We start from the raw sequence: 17,959 nt of genomic DNA on the forward strand, positions 1-17,959 counted from the left end.
TCCGGCGGAAATCCTTTGTGCACAGCCAAGCCTGGGTCCACGGCACTCTAACCTGCATTGCACAACTTTCTAAGTTGGTCTCCGGCGACGTGGGACTCCTTTGTGTAACTTCGGGTGAGCACCGTTTCACGCATCCTCTTAGTGCCTGTTACCGGGTGCTACCTGCTGCTGAGAGGGCTCCTCGTCTTGCTCGACGTCCCCTCTACCTCCTGGTCCAATTTGCGACCTCCTGGCCCCTCCTGGGCCACAGCAGCGTCCAAAAACGCTAACCGCACGATTTGCAGCTAGCAAGGCTTGTTGGCGTCCTTTCGGCGGGAAAACACTTCTGCACGACTCTCCACGGCGAGAGGGATCCGTCCACCAAAGGGGAAGTCTCTAGCCCTTTTCGTTCCTGCAGAAACCTCAGCTTCTTCTGTCCAGTAGAAGCTTCTTTGCACCCACAGCTGGCATTTCCTGGGCATATGCCCATCTCCGACTTGCTTGTGACTTTTGGACTTGGTCCCCTTGTTCCACAGGTACCCTAGATTGGAAATCCACAGCTGTTGCATTGTTGGTTTGTGTCTTTCCTGCATTATTCCTCTATCACAACTTCTTTGTCTTAGGGGGAACTTCAGTGCACTTTGCACTCACTTTTCAGGGTCTTGGGGAGGGCTAATTTTCTAACTCTCACTATTTTCTAATAGTCCCAGCGACCCTCTACAAGGTCACATAGGTTTAGGGTCCATTCGTGGTTCGCATTCCACTTTTGGAGTATATGGTTTGTGTTGCCCCTATCCCTATGTGTCCCCATTGCATCCTATTGTGACTATACATTGTTTGCACTGTTTTCTAAGACTATACTGCATATTTTTGTTATTGTGTACATATATCTTGTGTATATTTCCTATCCTCTCACTGAGGGTACACTCTAAGATACTTTGGTATATTGTCATAAAAATAAAGTACCTTTATTTTTAGTATAACTGTGTATTGTGTTTTCTTATGATATTGTGCAAGTGACACTTGTGGTACTGTAGTAGCTTCACACGTCTCCTAGTTCAGCCTAAGCTGCTCTGCTAAGCTACCATTATCTATCAGCCTAAGCTGCTAGACACCCTATACACTAATAAGGGATAACTGGGCCTGGTGCAAGGTGCAAGTACCCCTTGGTACTCACTACAAGCCAGTCCAGCCTCCTACATCCCCAATTGGGCCTCCACTGTCTTCCGTGCCCAGCGTCTCAGGTCCTCCCACCGTTTGCGACAGTGGGTGCTCTGCCTGCCATAGACCCCCAGGGTCCGCACCTCTTTGGCGATGGCACGCCATATACCCTTCTTTTGATGGGCGCTGACCTGCAGAGGCAATAAACACAGGAAATTAGATTTAGACAAACAGTCAAGCCTGTTACACATATGGCCCACCATACACGTTTCCATCACCATTTACACACACATGACCCAGCACACAACCTGTATGCCATCCAGAGGACATCCACCCACCCCCCTTACACAAGGCCTTAACACACACAACTCCATGCATTCGTGCCACATGGATTGTGCTCACAGTGCACTCACCTGTTGGTCTGCAGGCCCATACAGCAGTTCGTACTGGGGTAGGACCCCATCCACCAGCCTCTCCAACTCCTCCGAAGTGAAGGCTGGGGCCCTTTCCCCGGTCACACGGGCCATGGTAGGTTCCAGACATAGGTCACAGCAGCACATGCAGTGTAGGTCCTCTCCTATGGAAGGTCATGTAGCAAGTGAGGCATATGATAGAAAATGGTGGTCACGTCAACGGCGGTGCATACCGGCACCGCCGGCGTAGATCACCATTAGCCACTGTATTCTATAGGGCCCAATTATAACCAATGAGGAGTTGCACGTCGGTTCCCGACCGCTTCCTACAACGGCGCACAACGTCAGCAGAATTACCTCACTTCCACCAGTCCCTCCACACAGGACAGGCGGACGCCATTTCAGGGGAGGGGTGGCCCTGGAATAATGCTGCCTCACACTAGACATTAGGACATACTGGACAAATCACAATGACCTATTACATGTTTACAGGATGCAAAGTTCTGTTGTAGCTCGATTGTTCAGTTTGTGACCGGATCCTCACTCTTGTGTCCCTTAGATTGCTATTGATGCGGATAAATGGGAGATGGAGACATACCCCCATGTACAGACCCCTGGTGGACTTGGCAACACTGGAGGACAGGCACATTATCCTCACCTATAGACTGGACAGGGCCACAATCACAGAGCTGTGTGCCCAATTGGAGCCTGACCTGATATCTGATATCCATCACCCCACTGGGATCCCCCCTCTTGTGCAAGTGCTATCTGTACTCCATTTCCTGGCAACTGGTTCTTTCCAAGTAACAGTGGGCTTGGCAGCAGGAATGTCACAGCCAATGTTCTCAATAGTGCTGAAAAGAGTATTGTCTGCCCTGATAAAAACAAATGTGCAGCTACATTGTTTTCCCCCAGGTTGAAGATTTGGCCACAGAGAAGGCCGAGTTCTTTGCAATGGGACATATCCCCAACATAATTGGGGCGATTGATGGAACACAAATTGCATTTGTTACCCCCCCCCCGCCAGAATAAACAGGTGTTCAGGAATCAGAAGAGTTTCCACTCTATGAATGTACAGATGGTGTGCCTTGCAGACCAATACATCTCCTATGTGAATGCTAAGTATCCTGGGCCGGTGCATGATGCCTTTGTCCTGAGGAATAGCAGAATCCCAAATGTGATGGGCCAACTACAGAGGCACAGGGTGTGGCTAATAGGTGAGCCCTGGTTCCCACCCAGTACATGTTGGTGAACGGGTATGGTATGGGCCATATGGATGGTGTGGGGCTCAATGTTGTCCCTCAACATTTGCAGGTGACTCTGGTTGCCCCAACCTATCATGGCTGCTGACCCCTGTGAGGAATGCAAGGACAAGGGCAGAAGAACGTTATAATGAAGCACATGGGCGAACCACAAGGATAATTGAAAGGACCTTTGGCCTCCTGAAGGCCAGGTTCCGGTGCCTCCATCTAACAGGTGGATCACTGTGCTACTCACCAAAGAAGGTCTGACAGATAGTGGTGGCATGCTGCATGTTGCATAACGTGGCCCTCAGACACCATGTCACATTCCTGCAGGAGGAGGAGGCTGGAGATGCCAGTGTGCCAACAGTGGACCCTGTGGACAGTGGGGATGAGGAGGTAGAGGATGAGGATGTGGACAACAGAACATCTGTGACCTCGACAATACTTCCAATGACACACAAGTAGGACCGTGTTACTTCACATTTCAATGACATTTGTTTGAATTTGTGTGGCAATGGCATGCTGATATTTCCCACTTCTATGCCCACTTACTGTTCCCTCTGGCAATTCATTTTGCAGATGTTGGTGACCTCACATTTACTCCTGGTGTGATCACTGCAGCCAGATACAGGTCATTAATCTATGCTCATTTTCTGTACAGTTGATTTGCAATGTTTGTACCTGTTTCAGTGAACACATATTTGAAATACATGACATACTCCAAACTTCTTTTTTTCCCAAGGGTGTTTATTGAAGTGTTAAAATATGGAGGGGCAAGTGCAATGGGATGGGGTAATGATGGAGGAAATTCTAGGGTATTGTGCCAGTCTGTTTGTAGGCCAGGTGCATAGTCCAAGGGGACATAGGAAGGGGAGCAGTGGTAGTTCAAGGTGGACAGGGTGACAGGGTGGGACACAAGGGTGACAATCAGGAGCGTCTCATTTTCTGGCGGTGGTCTTGGCAAGTGTCTCTGGCTTCAGTCTGGATTGTAGGGACCGTTTGCTGGGTGGTTCACCTTCTGCAGGGGGAGGGGTGCTAGTGGCCTGAAAGTCCTGTGGCGGGGCCTCCTGGCCACTTGCAGCAGCAGAAGTGGAAGGCTGTTCAGATGTCTGGCTAGTGGCAGGGGCCCGCTGGTGTGAGACTACCTCCCTCATAATATTGGCCATGTCTGCCAGCACCCCTGCTATGGAGATCAGGGTGTTGTTGATGGCCTCCCTGATCCCCTGGTACTGTCCCTCCTGCAGCCGACTTTTCTCCTGCACATTGTCCAGGATCTGGTCCATCATGTCCTGGGAATGTTTGTAGGCTTCCAGGATCTCTGCAAGTGCCTCCTGGAGAGTTGGTTCCCTGGGCCTGTCCTCCCCCCTGGCGGACAACACTCCTCCCAGTTTCCCTGTTGGCCTGTGCCTCTGTCCCTTGAACCATGTGCTCACTGCCACTCACCCAAGGTCCCTGATTGTCTTGGGTATGAGGTGTGGCCTCAGGTCCCTGTAGAGCTGGACACACTGCTGATTGATGTGTCCTGGGGACAGAGGTGTGGGTACGCTGGGTGGGTGCTGTGGTGGTGTTTTCTGATGGGGGAGGCTCTGTGGTGGTGTGTGACTAGGCCTGGGTAACCTGCTGTCCAGTGGTCCCTGATGGTCCAGGTAAGTCATCCAGATCCTGAAGACCACAGCTTCTGTCATCACTGTGGCCTCTTCAGTTGGGGGACTGGATATTGCTGGCACCTCCTCTCCGCCGACATTGGCTGGGGTACCTGTGGGGATGTAAATAATGTGTTATGGTTTCTGTGTCTGACATATTGTGCATCCGTGGCTTGCCCTCTTTGGTTGGATATGCCCTGGCAACTTTTACTGTTGTACGTTGGTGTATGGTGGGATAGTTAATTCTCTATAGTGTGCATGCGTTAGTGATGAGTGTCCATGCAGGGCTGTGAGTGGTTTCCATGCATTGGTAGAGCATGCAGGGCTTGGCATTGGCATGAGTGAGATGTGATGGTGGGGTGTGTGGGAAGTGGTGGAGTGATGGGAGTGAGGGTGAGGGTGGGGGTATGTGATGGCATGCAGGTAGGGGGGTAGTAGTAATAAAGAGTTGACTTACCAGAGTCCAGTCCTCCTATTCCGGCCAGGCCCTCAGGATACAGTATTGCCAAGACTTGCTCCTCCCATGCTGTTAGTTGTGGGGGAGGAGGTGGGGGGCCACCGCCATTCTTCTGGATAGCGAGCTGGTGTCTTGCTGCAATGGAACGTACCTTCCCCCATAGGTCGTTCCACCTCTTCCTGATGTCATCCCTAGTTCTTGGGTGCTGTCCCACGGCGTTGACCCTGTCCACGATTCTCTGCCATAGCTCCATCTTCCTAGCTATTGATATCTGCTGCACCTGTGCTCCAAATAACTGTGGCTCTACCTTGATAATTTCCTCCACCATGACCCTTAGCTCCTCCTCTGTGAAACGGGGGTGTCTTTGTGGTGCCATGGGTGTTGTGTGAGGTGTGTTTGTGAGGGTGTGTTGGGTAATGTTTTAGGGTGTGTGATGTGAGGTGCGTGAGTGGTGTATAGGTGTGAATAGTGTGTGGCTCTAGTTGTGTCAGTGGTTTTGATGTCTCTCTGCTGGCAATGGTTTGAAATGATAAAGGGTTGTGGGTAATATGGGCGTGTGTTTTATAGTGGTGTGGGTGTGATATGTGTATGGGGGTCAGGTGTGTGTTGTTTGAATTGTCCAATGTGGTTTTGTTTTGTTTGTTTGTGTCCATTTTGAGCGCAACGGTATGTACCACCAGTGGTTTTCCGCCATTGAATGTCCGCCATGGTGATTCGTGGGTCATAATGTGATGGGCGTCGTTCTGTTTGCATAATGGTGTGGGTTTTGATACCGCCACTTTATCACTGAACTTTGGGCTGGCGGATTTGTGTATGTGGCTGAATACTGACGGATTGGTGTGTGTGTGTGTCATAATATGGTGAACGGATATCTGCTGCGGTGGCCGTAAGTTAGCAGCAGTCAGCGAGGCAGTAAGTGGGATTTACCACCAATGTCATAATGAGGGCCTTAGTGTCCCTTCATCTGTAGGTCGGGACTCCAAACCTTGTAGAGCTCAGTCATTTTCTTATTCTTAGTTTACACAACAACTTACCTTCAGTAGCAGTCTTTCTGGTGATACTCTGTCTACAGGCAGAATTCATCCCGACCAATTTCCTCCCCATTTTAATGAAAACTCTATCATAATTTAATAGGATGCCACATTAGCCGTTGTACTGCACCTTTTCAGGAATGTCCTTCTTCTCGGTCTATCTTGAAAGATACAGTACACTGACGTCAGGGCTCGGGCTGGGTGCTTTATAACTCTGATGACTTTACTCTCGCTCCAACCTCGACATTGGCCCAAGTCAGCACCCCTAAGCAATACAGAAGAGCTATTTCAGACGTTTCCGCATCCAGTCTCAGATATTTAAAGATGAGTATTCTGCAGGTAGATATGGTATCCACCAGAAATATTGCTACTAAAGCTGTAATTATTTTCCTTTGGCAGATTCAGAGATTTGGCTTTTTTACTGCTTTGATAAGTTAAAGTGGGAAACGAGGAGCAGAAGTTTAGGTCAGTAATTTCTGAGCATAGCGGGATCAGTTGGTTTTTCTTTTAAGCAAAGAGGTAACCATGGCCTGTTTCCATCTTAGTTAGGCAATAGCTTAACTGATAGACAAGCTCCATGTAGCTGTAAGCACAGTGTCTGTGATGCCTAGAGCCATTAGGGTTATATGAGTTAAACAGGGGACCTTCAGCAATCTGGACTTGATGGTTTGTTGTGGTTTCAATGGAAAGAGTGGAGAACTTCGTCAGCCACTGCTGGTGGAAGGTGGAAGTGCCAGTGTTTAACGTAGAGAAAGTAACGTCTCTGTCAAAAGATTGAAGATGCTGCTTAAGGTGAATTCAGATGCAGGTATTTTTCAGGTCCTGCACACCACATATGACATGGCATTTCATGTTGTGGAGGGCCTATTGTTGGCAGCTTACTTTTCCTCTCTTCCTCTGGGCCCATCCAGTGCCATAGAGTCTGATTTTGCAAACATCTTTGGCACTTTTAGTTACAAATCCAATAGAACCATTGATAGAGTATTTAAATTGGATGATACAGGACGGGATGAACACAGCAAAACAGTAAAGGACACTGGACTAGAGGCAGCTGACACAGCAGTATGATCTGTGTACACTGGAGTCAAGCTTATAATGTCTATAGGTATTTTCTAGGATACACAGGCTTAACTCCTTGAGGTACCCCTCATGGGCATATGCTCTTTGGTGAAAAGCAAGGCATTCACATTATAAATTCAGCCAGAAAAGAGCAGTTGTGAGACCCTTATACCTGATCTCATCCACAGTAGTAGCTGTAACGGGTAGTAAGGGTGAGAGTTGGCCGCACTTAAAGGGATTAGTACATAAATGTTGTATAATCTGATGAGCAAGAAGTGGTGCACGTGATCATATGCCCTACTACCCTTAGGCAACAATAATGTGTAATATCAATACACAAATAGTACTACGCAAACAAAGATCACAGCACACAGTATGCAAAGTAAGACAAAAAAGGATCAGAGCATCTAGTCATTGTGAGGTAGAAATGAATGAAGAAATCGGGCACATTGGTGTTCAAATCTTGTCTCCAGAGAAGAGTTCATTTATTCTGAACGAAGTAATATTCCATAGAAGAGAGAACTATTTTTTCAAAGCAAACAGCCAACATGTGTTTCGTCACACCAGTGACTTTTTCAAGGCTGTAAGTAAACATATACATATGTATCTGATTTAAGCGTAACAGATCATCACATTACATGATTGTGTGTGACAAACAAGTGATATGGTATAGAACAATCTGTGCATAAGGGTGACAAGATCAAGGAAGCTCGGAAAAGCAAGTACATGTACCTAAGGACATGGCTGGGAAATTTCAAAGGAAACATAAACAACAGAGGGGGTTGCTAAAGAGATAGAGGCTTAAAAGTCAAGACGAGTGTGAGGAAAGATCAGGTCTCTAAACCTACATGAGATTGACGGAAAGGTTCCAAGCAAGTAAAGTCAGATACGTCTCAGAGATAATAAACAGTCCAAACAATACTTAGTAATTTAGAGAAAGGGGGGTAAGGATAAAAATATACTTAGGTGAGTCATGTTAGATAAACCAAAGTTCCAAACTTACAGAAAAGAGATGTGAAGTAACCAATGAAGATTAAACGGTAAAATACCTCTTAATTATCATCGTTAATGTGTAACATAGATAGTCCAAAAGGCGTGCGAAGCTGTCCATCAAAAAGAACCCCGGTAGGTCCAAACGTATGTCTCTATGGGAACAATAAAATAAACCATAAAAATGGAATGCATAGATCTTACTGTCTGTTTCAGTTGTCCCAGTTAAGTGCCAATATTTTAAACCAGGGAAGTTTATTTGTATTTGGTTAGTCGGACAGGTTTAAGATGCGAATGTACGAGTGCACCATAAACTGGCCATAGGGGGTAGCTATATGACTAACAGATAAGTGCTAATGAGATAACCTAAAAAAGAGTGTACGGTAAACAAAGAGGAAAAGGTAGTTTTATAAAAACGTGAATCCGGAATGAAACCGGAGTTCCGACTCCCTAGAAGGCAGTAAAAACAACCAACCACCCATATAGGGGCGTCTAAGCCCTTAATCCTAGACAGAGCATTCTTGAAGCGTTATTGTTATTGTTGACTGTAACGCAACTAACAACGCGCCTGGTGCCAAAGAAAAGTACTAAAAAAGTAGGTGCCTGCGTGTTTAGAGAACTATGAGTCGTTGTCGATGTGTGTTAAGCGGCGTGCTCACAGCACAAAAAGATACCTCCGTATAATAGCGGATTGAAAAGCTGATACGCACGCAATATCGACAAAGTAAATCACACACTAAATGCCAATCCAGCGCCGTTACCGAAAAGCGAAATCTGGGGTTCCGGCTCACCGTAATTAAGTATGCTGCAGTCCGTCTGTGTGTCGGCATCTCCTCCTCTGTAGCTAGAGGTAGCGTTGTGAGTCTGTTTAAGTCATGTGCAGCGATGAAGCACGTGACTAGAAACGGGCACCAAAATAGAGAAAGGACTAAGGTAGTCAAAGCAGACAGAGGGATATGCGAGGGATCGGTAGACAGGAGGAGCCATGTTATGTGTGGATCATGAGTCAGACGAAAACAAGTCAAGTAAACTGAGTAAATAAAAGTAATGATGCACGTAAATGGAGTCATGATTGTTAAAGAAGAATGAAGAAAGGTCACGGTCCCAGACGGGCCGCTGTCCTGGGTATTTATCGAATGTTTGGGCTGTAAAAGGTACGAGAGACAAACAAAAGGGGAGAGAGGAAGGGGATAGAAAAAGGGGGAAGAACCGTAGCAAATAAAGTAAAACTCCATATATAAAACATGTGCAAGGTAATCTGTAATATGCATTTGAGCAGAGTTAACAATCAAATAAGGATCCGTCATTGTAGTTACAAATGGTATAAAAGGTATTTGACAAAATTCAGGTAACAACAGAGTATTTTTTACAGGTGTACAGGCCAACTTGATATAAGAAGGATAAATGAACAGAAAAAGGGAGAGAAACAATAATACATACGAATGACAGATATATATGTGATCGTGGCCATATTAGTTGAGAAAAACATATAGGGGGTGATTCTAACCCCGGCGGTCTTAGACCGCCGGGGCCAGGGTCGGCGGGAGTACCGCCGACAGACCGGCGGTGCCCCGCAGGGCATTCTGACCGCGGCGCTTTGGCCGCGGTCAGTGCAGGAAAACCGGCGGTCTCCCGCCGGTTTTCCGCTGCCCCTTGGAATCCTCCAAGGCGGCGCAGCTTGCTGCGCCGCCGAGGGGATTCCGACCCCCCCTACCGCCATCCAGTTCCCGGCGGTCCGCCCGCCGGGAACCGGATGGCGGTAGGGGGGGTCGCGGGGCCCCTGGGGGCCCCTGCAGTGCCCATGCCACTGGCATGGGCACTGCAGGGGCCCCCGTAAGAGGGCCCCTAAATGTATTTCACTGTCTGCTGCGCAGACAGTGAAATACGCGACGGGTGCAACTGCACCCGTCGCACAGCTTCCACTCCGCCGGCTCGATTCCGAGCCGGCTTCATCGTGGAAGCCTCTTTCCCGCTGGGCTGGCGGGCGGCCTGAAGGCGGCCGCCCGCCAGCCCAGCGGGAATGTCAGAATTACCGCCGCGGTCTTTCGACCGCGGAACGGTAACCTGACGGCGGGACTTTGGCGGCCCGCCCGCCAAGGTCAGGATGAGGGCCATAATTCCTTGTCCACATTAAGGCCCATCTCTACAGCTCTAAGTTTCAGTATCCATCTGGCCTCACATTTACGTAGGTCCAAAGTCCTATTACCAAACCTTGGTGCAGTAGCGACATGTGTGATACCAAAAAGGAATTGCCATTGTGAATATTGAACGTTCAGAGGATATAGGCCCTAATTTTTACAATGGTGGTAAAAACTGCCTACCGCCAACATAACGTCACCGTGGCTACCATCCTTCCGCAATATTATGATCACTGCCTGACTTCCGCCACAAAAAGGGCGGAAATTTGGCAGTGATCATACTGGCGGACGGTGGCAATCTGGCGCTGCTACCACCAGCACCGCCACGCCAGTAATACGCCAGCAGCCGTATCATGACATGTGATGCGGCCTGTCGGTGTTCTGCTGGTAGCAGCACCCCTTCCTGTTCCCTGCCGAAAGTCCTCCTCGACCAAGGTAAGGCGGGCTTCTGACAGGGGAGCGGGATGGGGTGTGCTGTGTGTGTGTCTGAGTGTAGGCATGAATGTCTGAATGTGTGAATGCGTCTGTGTGTGTTGTTTACATGGTTGTATGCGTGTGAGTGTATGCGTGTAAGAATGGTGAAGTGAGTGCGTGTCTGCATGTCAGTGTGATTGTGGGTAAGAGTGTGTGCGAGCATGTCTGGAAGTATGCATGTATGAATGCGTGTATGCCAGTGTGAGTGATTGGGTGTATGTGTGGTGCGTGTCTGCAGGTGTGTGCTTGCATGGGGGGTGAGTGTGTGGATCAGAGGGGGTGGGGGAGAGGATCAGAGAGGGTGAGAGGATTTTGGATGGAGGGGGGTGGAGGGGTGTCAGGTGTGTGTTGGGGGGTGGGCAAGCCGCCTACCGGTGACAGGAAAGGAATTCCCTGTCACTGGTAGGGCCTATCGCCATGGTTTTTGTGGCGTTGCTAATGCCACGAAAACCATGGTAGTAGGCAGGCTCATAATGCCACCAGCGGTACTATGCCGGCCGTCTTGCTGGAGATTGACATCTCCGGCCCATCGGCTGCTACCGCCATGGCGGTATAAGTGGAGACATTCTCATAATGTGGCGTATGTACCGTCAGCCTGTTGGTGGTACTACCGCCACATTACCACTCACCGCCGGGGTCATAATGACCCCCATAGTCACCAACAAGCTCAGCCACCACCCAAGCAGTACTTTTATCTCTACAGGGAAAGGGACTAAGGCAGAGGAAGGAAACTGCAGTCTCTTTCTTCAACTTCTTCTACCTGGTCCATACCAAAAACACTTAGAACCCTTGATCATACATCATACAGAATTTTGGTTCCTTTGTTAGGACCTGGAGGGCCCTTCAGATAACAAGGTCTACTTTAATTATTTCCCATCATCAATCTGGTAATCAGTGAACATTCAAAAGAGCTAAGAGCAACAACGGCCCGTTTAAGGATAGGGAATCCACCACTAAAAACGTGTTCTTCTGCATCTATACCACAATCTCCTCAATAACTATTTCAACCAACATTTCTCACATCTCCTATGCAGCTTTAGATAACCTTATTGGATGCTGCAATGCCGCAACAACCGTCCGCCCCACCAAGACAACCTTACATTCTTAAAGAATACAGTGATATTGCAGTTGGTGATGATGCTAATGAAGGAGAGTGCCTCAAGGATGAAAATCAAGCTGATGATCAGCCACTTGACACTACACTCTCCAGAGCACCAGAGTGGAAGAATATTTTGCGTCAAAGACGCTAGTCCAGACACTGTCTCAACAGATTCTCCACCTAATGACATTCAACACTTCTATACTCCAACTGAAAGAATATCCCAGAAATTCAGCCTTTCTTTTCCCTCTACTTAGAAAGCATGCTTTCTTCTTTTGAAGAATACAACCTTGGCTAGTGCAAATATTTTCAGAATGGAAAAGATATATATAAAGCTCCAGATTGTGTCACCTGCATATCTCATCAGTCACATAAAGATTGAATCAGTACTTTCAGCTATGGCTCAATGTCATTCCTGAACTCCATCGAACATGCCCGTTGATTAAGAAGGCTATAAATAGGACGCAGCAAGCAAAAGAGTCAATGCCGTTTCATCTAATAATGTTAACTGTGCTAATTCTTCAGCCTTTGTTTTTAGCTATGAGAGAAAGTTGTGGTATGATATTGTACCCTTTTTGGAGAAGCTGAAGAGGGAGGCTTCCGTTGCTTTGATTGATGCTTCAGTGTATTTGGCTTCTGTCTTTTGCTATCAGATAGAGAATGCTGCAGCATTGCGAAGATATGGCAAGGTAAAATCCACCTCTGTGACCAGTGCCGGAAGCAAAGGTTATAGACATGCATTTTGACAGGTAAAATGTCTTTGTGAAATAGATCAGTTACATACTTACAATAATAAGACATAACTGACACAGCCACATCCATAGGTCCTTTGCTGCATTGATAGGATTTTCTAGATACAGAAATCAGTCACAAGAGAGGGGATACCCACACTAGAAGTAGAAATAGTCCTACAAATTAACAGTCTGAGCAAGGTTTATCTGGATCCTATTCATATGAACAGTTTAAAACTAAGGTGCTAAGGCCAATGGCGGCAGAGAAAGAATGAAGTTCAGTCTTGCACCTGCAGAACTAGTTCAAGTGATTCTGACTCCAGACCACTTTAAGAGAGGAAATGTATGCTCCAGTTGACAATCTGGAGAGGACCACTACCGATTTTCTCCATATGCCCATCCCCAACAGCAACAAAAAAGTCCATAGAGATCCGAGAAGAGTAGTTAGAGCTTCACACCTGCAGAAACAATCTAAGTGAGTCTCACTCCAGTCTGATTCTACCCCTCATTTACCATACCGGTGGTGGGCAGGTTTCAATGATATCATCAAAAGTGTGAGGCAGAAACTTTGGGCAGGTTGATGCACAACTTTATCCAATAGAGGAACACCTTTGAGATCAAAGGTGAGATCTTCATGAAATCAACCAAGAAAGTTGGTTCACAAGCACCTTTGGTAGCTGAGGTATGAAATGCTCAAGTTACTTCTGAAAAATACGGTGGCTTTGTCAAAAGCAGCACTAGAAGGCTAGAGATTTAATTCCTTAGTCTTCCTTGTGAAATGAGAACAACAGAGAATGCCTCCCCAGGTCAGATCTTCAAGGACTCAGTTAGTACCTGTAAGAGCACGATTGGCTAATGGTCACTCTTCCATAGATTATTCTTGTTATAAACAGAGGTAACTTCATCGCGTCAGTCGCTCTGGATGATACATATTTTATTATCATGATCCATCTCATCATCAGAATATCACCATTTCAGGATGAATGGGCACCTGGACCAGTCCAGACCGTACAATTCAGCTTTAAGCCAGCCGATGCATATTTACAAAGAGTGTTGCACTGGAGGCAGCCTAACACAGAGGTAAAGGTTCACTCATGAGAGCACCAACATTCATTCATTTATTGATTCATTCCTTCATTTCCATCCCTGCTCTCCCTGTCTTCTCCCAGCAACAACAAGCCTGCCTGACCCGACGGTCATCTAGCAGCAGGCAGTGCCAGATCTCTGCCCAGGCTTCTGCCCTGGCTCTGCCTCAGCTTGGGCCGGAGCTGAGGTCTCCTGCCCAGGAGCCTTGACAGCTGGCCCGCCCCCTCTCTGGTCCCCTGCCCCCCGCTTCTCCTGCCTCCCCAGGACCTATTTAATGGAGGAATCGGCACGGCTGCACCACCGGTGCACCAAAGGCAAGGCTTCCTGCGTCTGTCCGTGCCCGTTTGAACCTGGACTGCGCCCAGCACCAGGAACCCTGGCCCTCCAGACCCCCTCAGGTACTCTGCTGCTGATCTTCACTCCCTAGACCCCAGAGGCAACAACTGCTGTCTGTCATCGCCCCGCTCCACCGCAGGAACTTTCGGCTGTCGCCACTGCTGCTTCACCTCCATACCAGCACGGAGTACCCCAGCAGTATCCATTTTCTCGCCAACCAGCACTGACCAAAAACACAGTGGACAAACTCAGCTGTGTCCTTCTCAACGCCAGATCCCTCTGCAAGCATGCCTCAGAAATCTGGGACACCATCTCCACCCTCAGCATAACCTTCAACCCCGAAACCTGACTCACACAACGTTCCACTCCAGACATCGCCAGAACAGCAGCCACCAGATTCAAGATGAAACACTGTGAACACCCCAATAAATACGGAGGCGGCATCAACATCCTACACAAGGGGTCGATCACCTGCACCATCACCAGTGATCAGACCACGCCAGTCCTGGAACACATGAACGTCCAGTTCCGCACCAACAATACCACCACCATCAAAGGCACCCTTGCGTACAGACCGCCAGGTCCTCGGACTGGAATCAGCAATGCTATCATGGATTTCATCACTCCTCTAGCCATAGAATCCAAACACTACATCTTCCTTGGAAACCTCAACTTCCACCTAGATGACCTCACCAAGGACAACTCCACCAGCCTTTTGGAAAGACTGGACGACATTGACCTCTATCAGCTGGTTACCCAACCCACGCACATAGCAGGACACATGCTGAACCCCATTTACTCATTCAGAAACAGAACCAGGTGCACCACTACCTCAGACCTTCCCTGGAGGGACCACTCCATTATACACTTTACCATTACCAGACATACCCAATCCATCCCCAACCCTTTCGCAACTGGACCAAGGTTACTCAGCAACAATGGACCGATGCCATCAGTGCCACACAGCCCAACTACCCCCAGCCTGAACCAAGCAGTACAGAACTTCAATGACTAGATCACCAATGCCGCCAACCAAGTCACTGTACTCACACCAGCCAAAGTGCAGAGACCAGCAACACAAGCCAAATGGTACACCCTGGAACTCAGCAAGACGAAACGCAGATGCAAACAATTTGAGAGAAGATGGCGCACCAGCAGGAATGAAAACAACAGCCGCTTTTAAATCATCTCTCAATGACTACCACCGACAGATCAGAGCACCAAAGAGTGAGGGCCTGACCACACGAATTGATACCAGCGCCACCCTAACCAAGGAACTCTCTACCATTGTCAGAGAGTTCACCTGCCCCACAGTCACCGAAAACACAATTCCCACATCACAGAAACTCTGCAATGCACTTGACGACCATTTCCACAACAAAATAGCAACCATCTACAAGAACTTCGACCCCCAACTGTACAGCACACCCAGCCCCCAATCAACAGCCACAGCTGAGCACCCACTCAGCACCTTTAAACAACTCAGCAAAGAAGACACAACTGCCCTTATGAGCTCCATCCACTTCGGAGCACCCACAAATTCTGCCCCGCCATCTCTCAGACAAGATCAGCAACCAACTCTCCACCATCAACGCTTCGCTAACCATGACCATCTTTCCTGATACCTAGAAACACGCCAAGGTCAGATTCCTCCTCAAGAAACCCTCGGCAGACCACAACAAAATAATAAACTACCGACCCATCTTGTTGCTCCTGTTCCCCACCAAGTTCTGGAGAAGGCCATCAACCTCCAACTCACTGTACACCTGGAGAGAAACAACCTATAGGCTCTTCCCAATCAGGTTTCAGAACAACCAGAGCACTGAGACAGCTCTCATTCCACAAGTGAATAAAGAGCGCCTTAGCATGGATAAAGGACAACTGCCTAAAGCTGAACACAGACAAGATGGAAGTACTCATCTTTGCCAAACACTCTTACCTCTGGAATGATTCATGGTGGCTGGCGGAACTCAGCCCCACCCTGAAAGACCACGCCTTCAACCTCAGCATCATCCTAGACAGCGAACTCTCCATGAGAGGTCAGGTCAGCTCCTTCGCCTGAGCCTACTTCCACACGGTTTGCATGCTCAGAAAGTTTTTGAAGTGGATCCCAGCCAACACAAGAAAGACAGTTACTCATGCTCTCATTACCAGCCGGATTTATTACTGCAACGCACTATGCAGGCATCATCGCCGAACTCATGCAACGGCCCAAGAAAGCCCACATCTCCATGCACCTGAAATACCTCCACTGGCTCCTGGTCCAGAAAAGATGCCACTTCAAGCTCCTCACACACACCTACAAAGCCCTACATCACCAAGGACCCACCTACCTGAACCAACGCCTGCACTTCTCCCACCCCCCACAAGAACCTCTGCTTCGCAAACCTGGCCTTCGCACAGATCCCTCACAGTGCCGCTGCTGCACTGGAGGACGTTCCTTCTCTCATCTTGCTGCCAAGGCCTGGAATGGTCTCCCCTACAACCCCTGTACCGCCCCTTTGTTGACTGAATTCAAGCGCCTGGATACCCTCACGATTGACAAGCCGGACTGTACAAATACTTGATTGATTCAAGCTCTGTGAGTACTTCAGTCCACTACACAGTTACTGCCAACCATAAGGCTGTCCTTCAGCAACAAGGTATTCATGTTACATCTCACATCATACATTGTTTTTCTGGTTGGTTGCCAGAATTACCACTGTCGAAGGGGAACTCTACCCTTACTAAAATATGCTCTCAAGCTAAAAACTTTTGGGTGACTCTTCATAGCGTCCAGCTCTTAATAGAGTGCCACCTCTTCGTAAGGACAGTTCTAGATCAACTGATAATGCAAGTCTTCAAGTCGACAGAGACTCCTCAACAGGATCAGTCTGCAATTAAAGAAGGCCATTCAGTTCAGAAACATCATTCAGGAGGAACATCATTCAGCATGAACATCAATAAGATGTTAGTGTCCCAAGTTCTGCCTCCACCCACTCCCCAACTTTGTTTTACAATTAACAGATTGAGGATCACATCTCCAGGGCTTGCACATCAGTATTTTTTGGCCCCTTATGGGCACCAACTGCTCAAAGCTAAAAGCGAACAGGACAGCCCTCAAACCCTTCCTTCCACGAGTACATAAAACAGTAGCGATTATTTGCAAGGTCAATACATCAATAATGTCCAGAAACAGGGCAAAACAACTGGTGACCCAATGTATGTACAGTAGTGCTTATAAATAGGTTAGCATCTCAGCCAAGCATGTGCCCTGGATTGGCAGTGAGAGTGCAGATTCCCTCAGCAGTCAGCTGTCACTGATATTTCAGTATTTGGGCACCCTGCAGTAGGATCTTTTGCTAACGGACCAGAACCCAAATGTCTCATTTACATCAGCAGAGCGAGATGCCCTGGATCTCTAGGGGATGCCTTTTTATCTGGTCTGACAGTTTTTTCTGTGCCTTTCCTCCAGTTCTATTAATCCTCTGAGTCTTGAGCAAGATGAAGAGGGAACTGTGTGGTCAGAAATTTATAACACCAACTCAAAAAGGCACTGATAGAACCTCTGATTCATCATCTGCTGTCTCGCGGTTAGTGCCAAGTACAAGACCACAGTCGACTCCCATTAGCTGTGGCAGATGGCTAGTGTGCATGTGGAGCAACCCTTTCTTATTTTCAGGTACCTGATTACCTGGTACTGTGTGGCTAGGCAGGGTTTTGAAGACTCATGCAATCCTGTCCGGACATCTGCATGCCCACATATGTGACCAGTGGCAGAGTTTATTGCCTCTTCTACCATGGGTGCTACTTGCCTACCAGGTGGCGGTGCGCCTGGAAACTTTCTTTGAACTGTTGAGTCTCAATCCAAGAGAGAACCCTGACATGGTTCTGGACTGCCTTGCAATGCAAGTCTTCCTGGGTGAACGCTGTGAAAGTTGCTTGTCTGAAGGGCACTTGGATATCACCCAGGGCATGGTAGGGGCTGTCAAAATTGACTTGGCTATTTTTGTTCCCCCAAACCCCGGTTACCCATTGCAGGATCCCACGTTCTGACATCGAGGTATGCCACTCGTGCACCTGGATTCCCTCTCTTGGAGAAGGCAGTTTACCTTCCTGGGCTGACACTTTGCCCATTC

This window comes from Pleurodeles waltl, chromosome 2_1, assembly GCF_031143425.1.
Source record: "Pleurodeles waltl isolate 20211129_DDA chromosome 2_1, aPleWal1.hap1.20221129, whole genome shotgun sequence".
NCBI classification, from domain to species: Eukaryota; Metazoa; Chordata; class Amphibia; order Caudata; family Salamandridae; genus Pleurodeles; species Pleurodeles waltl.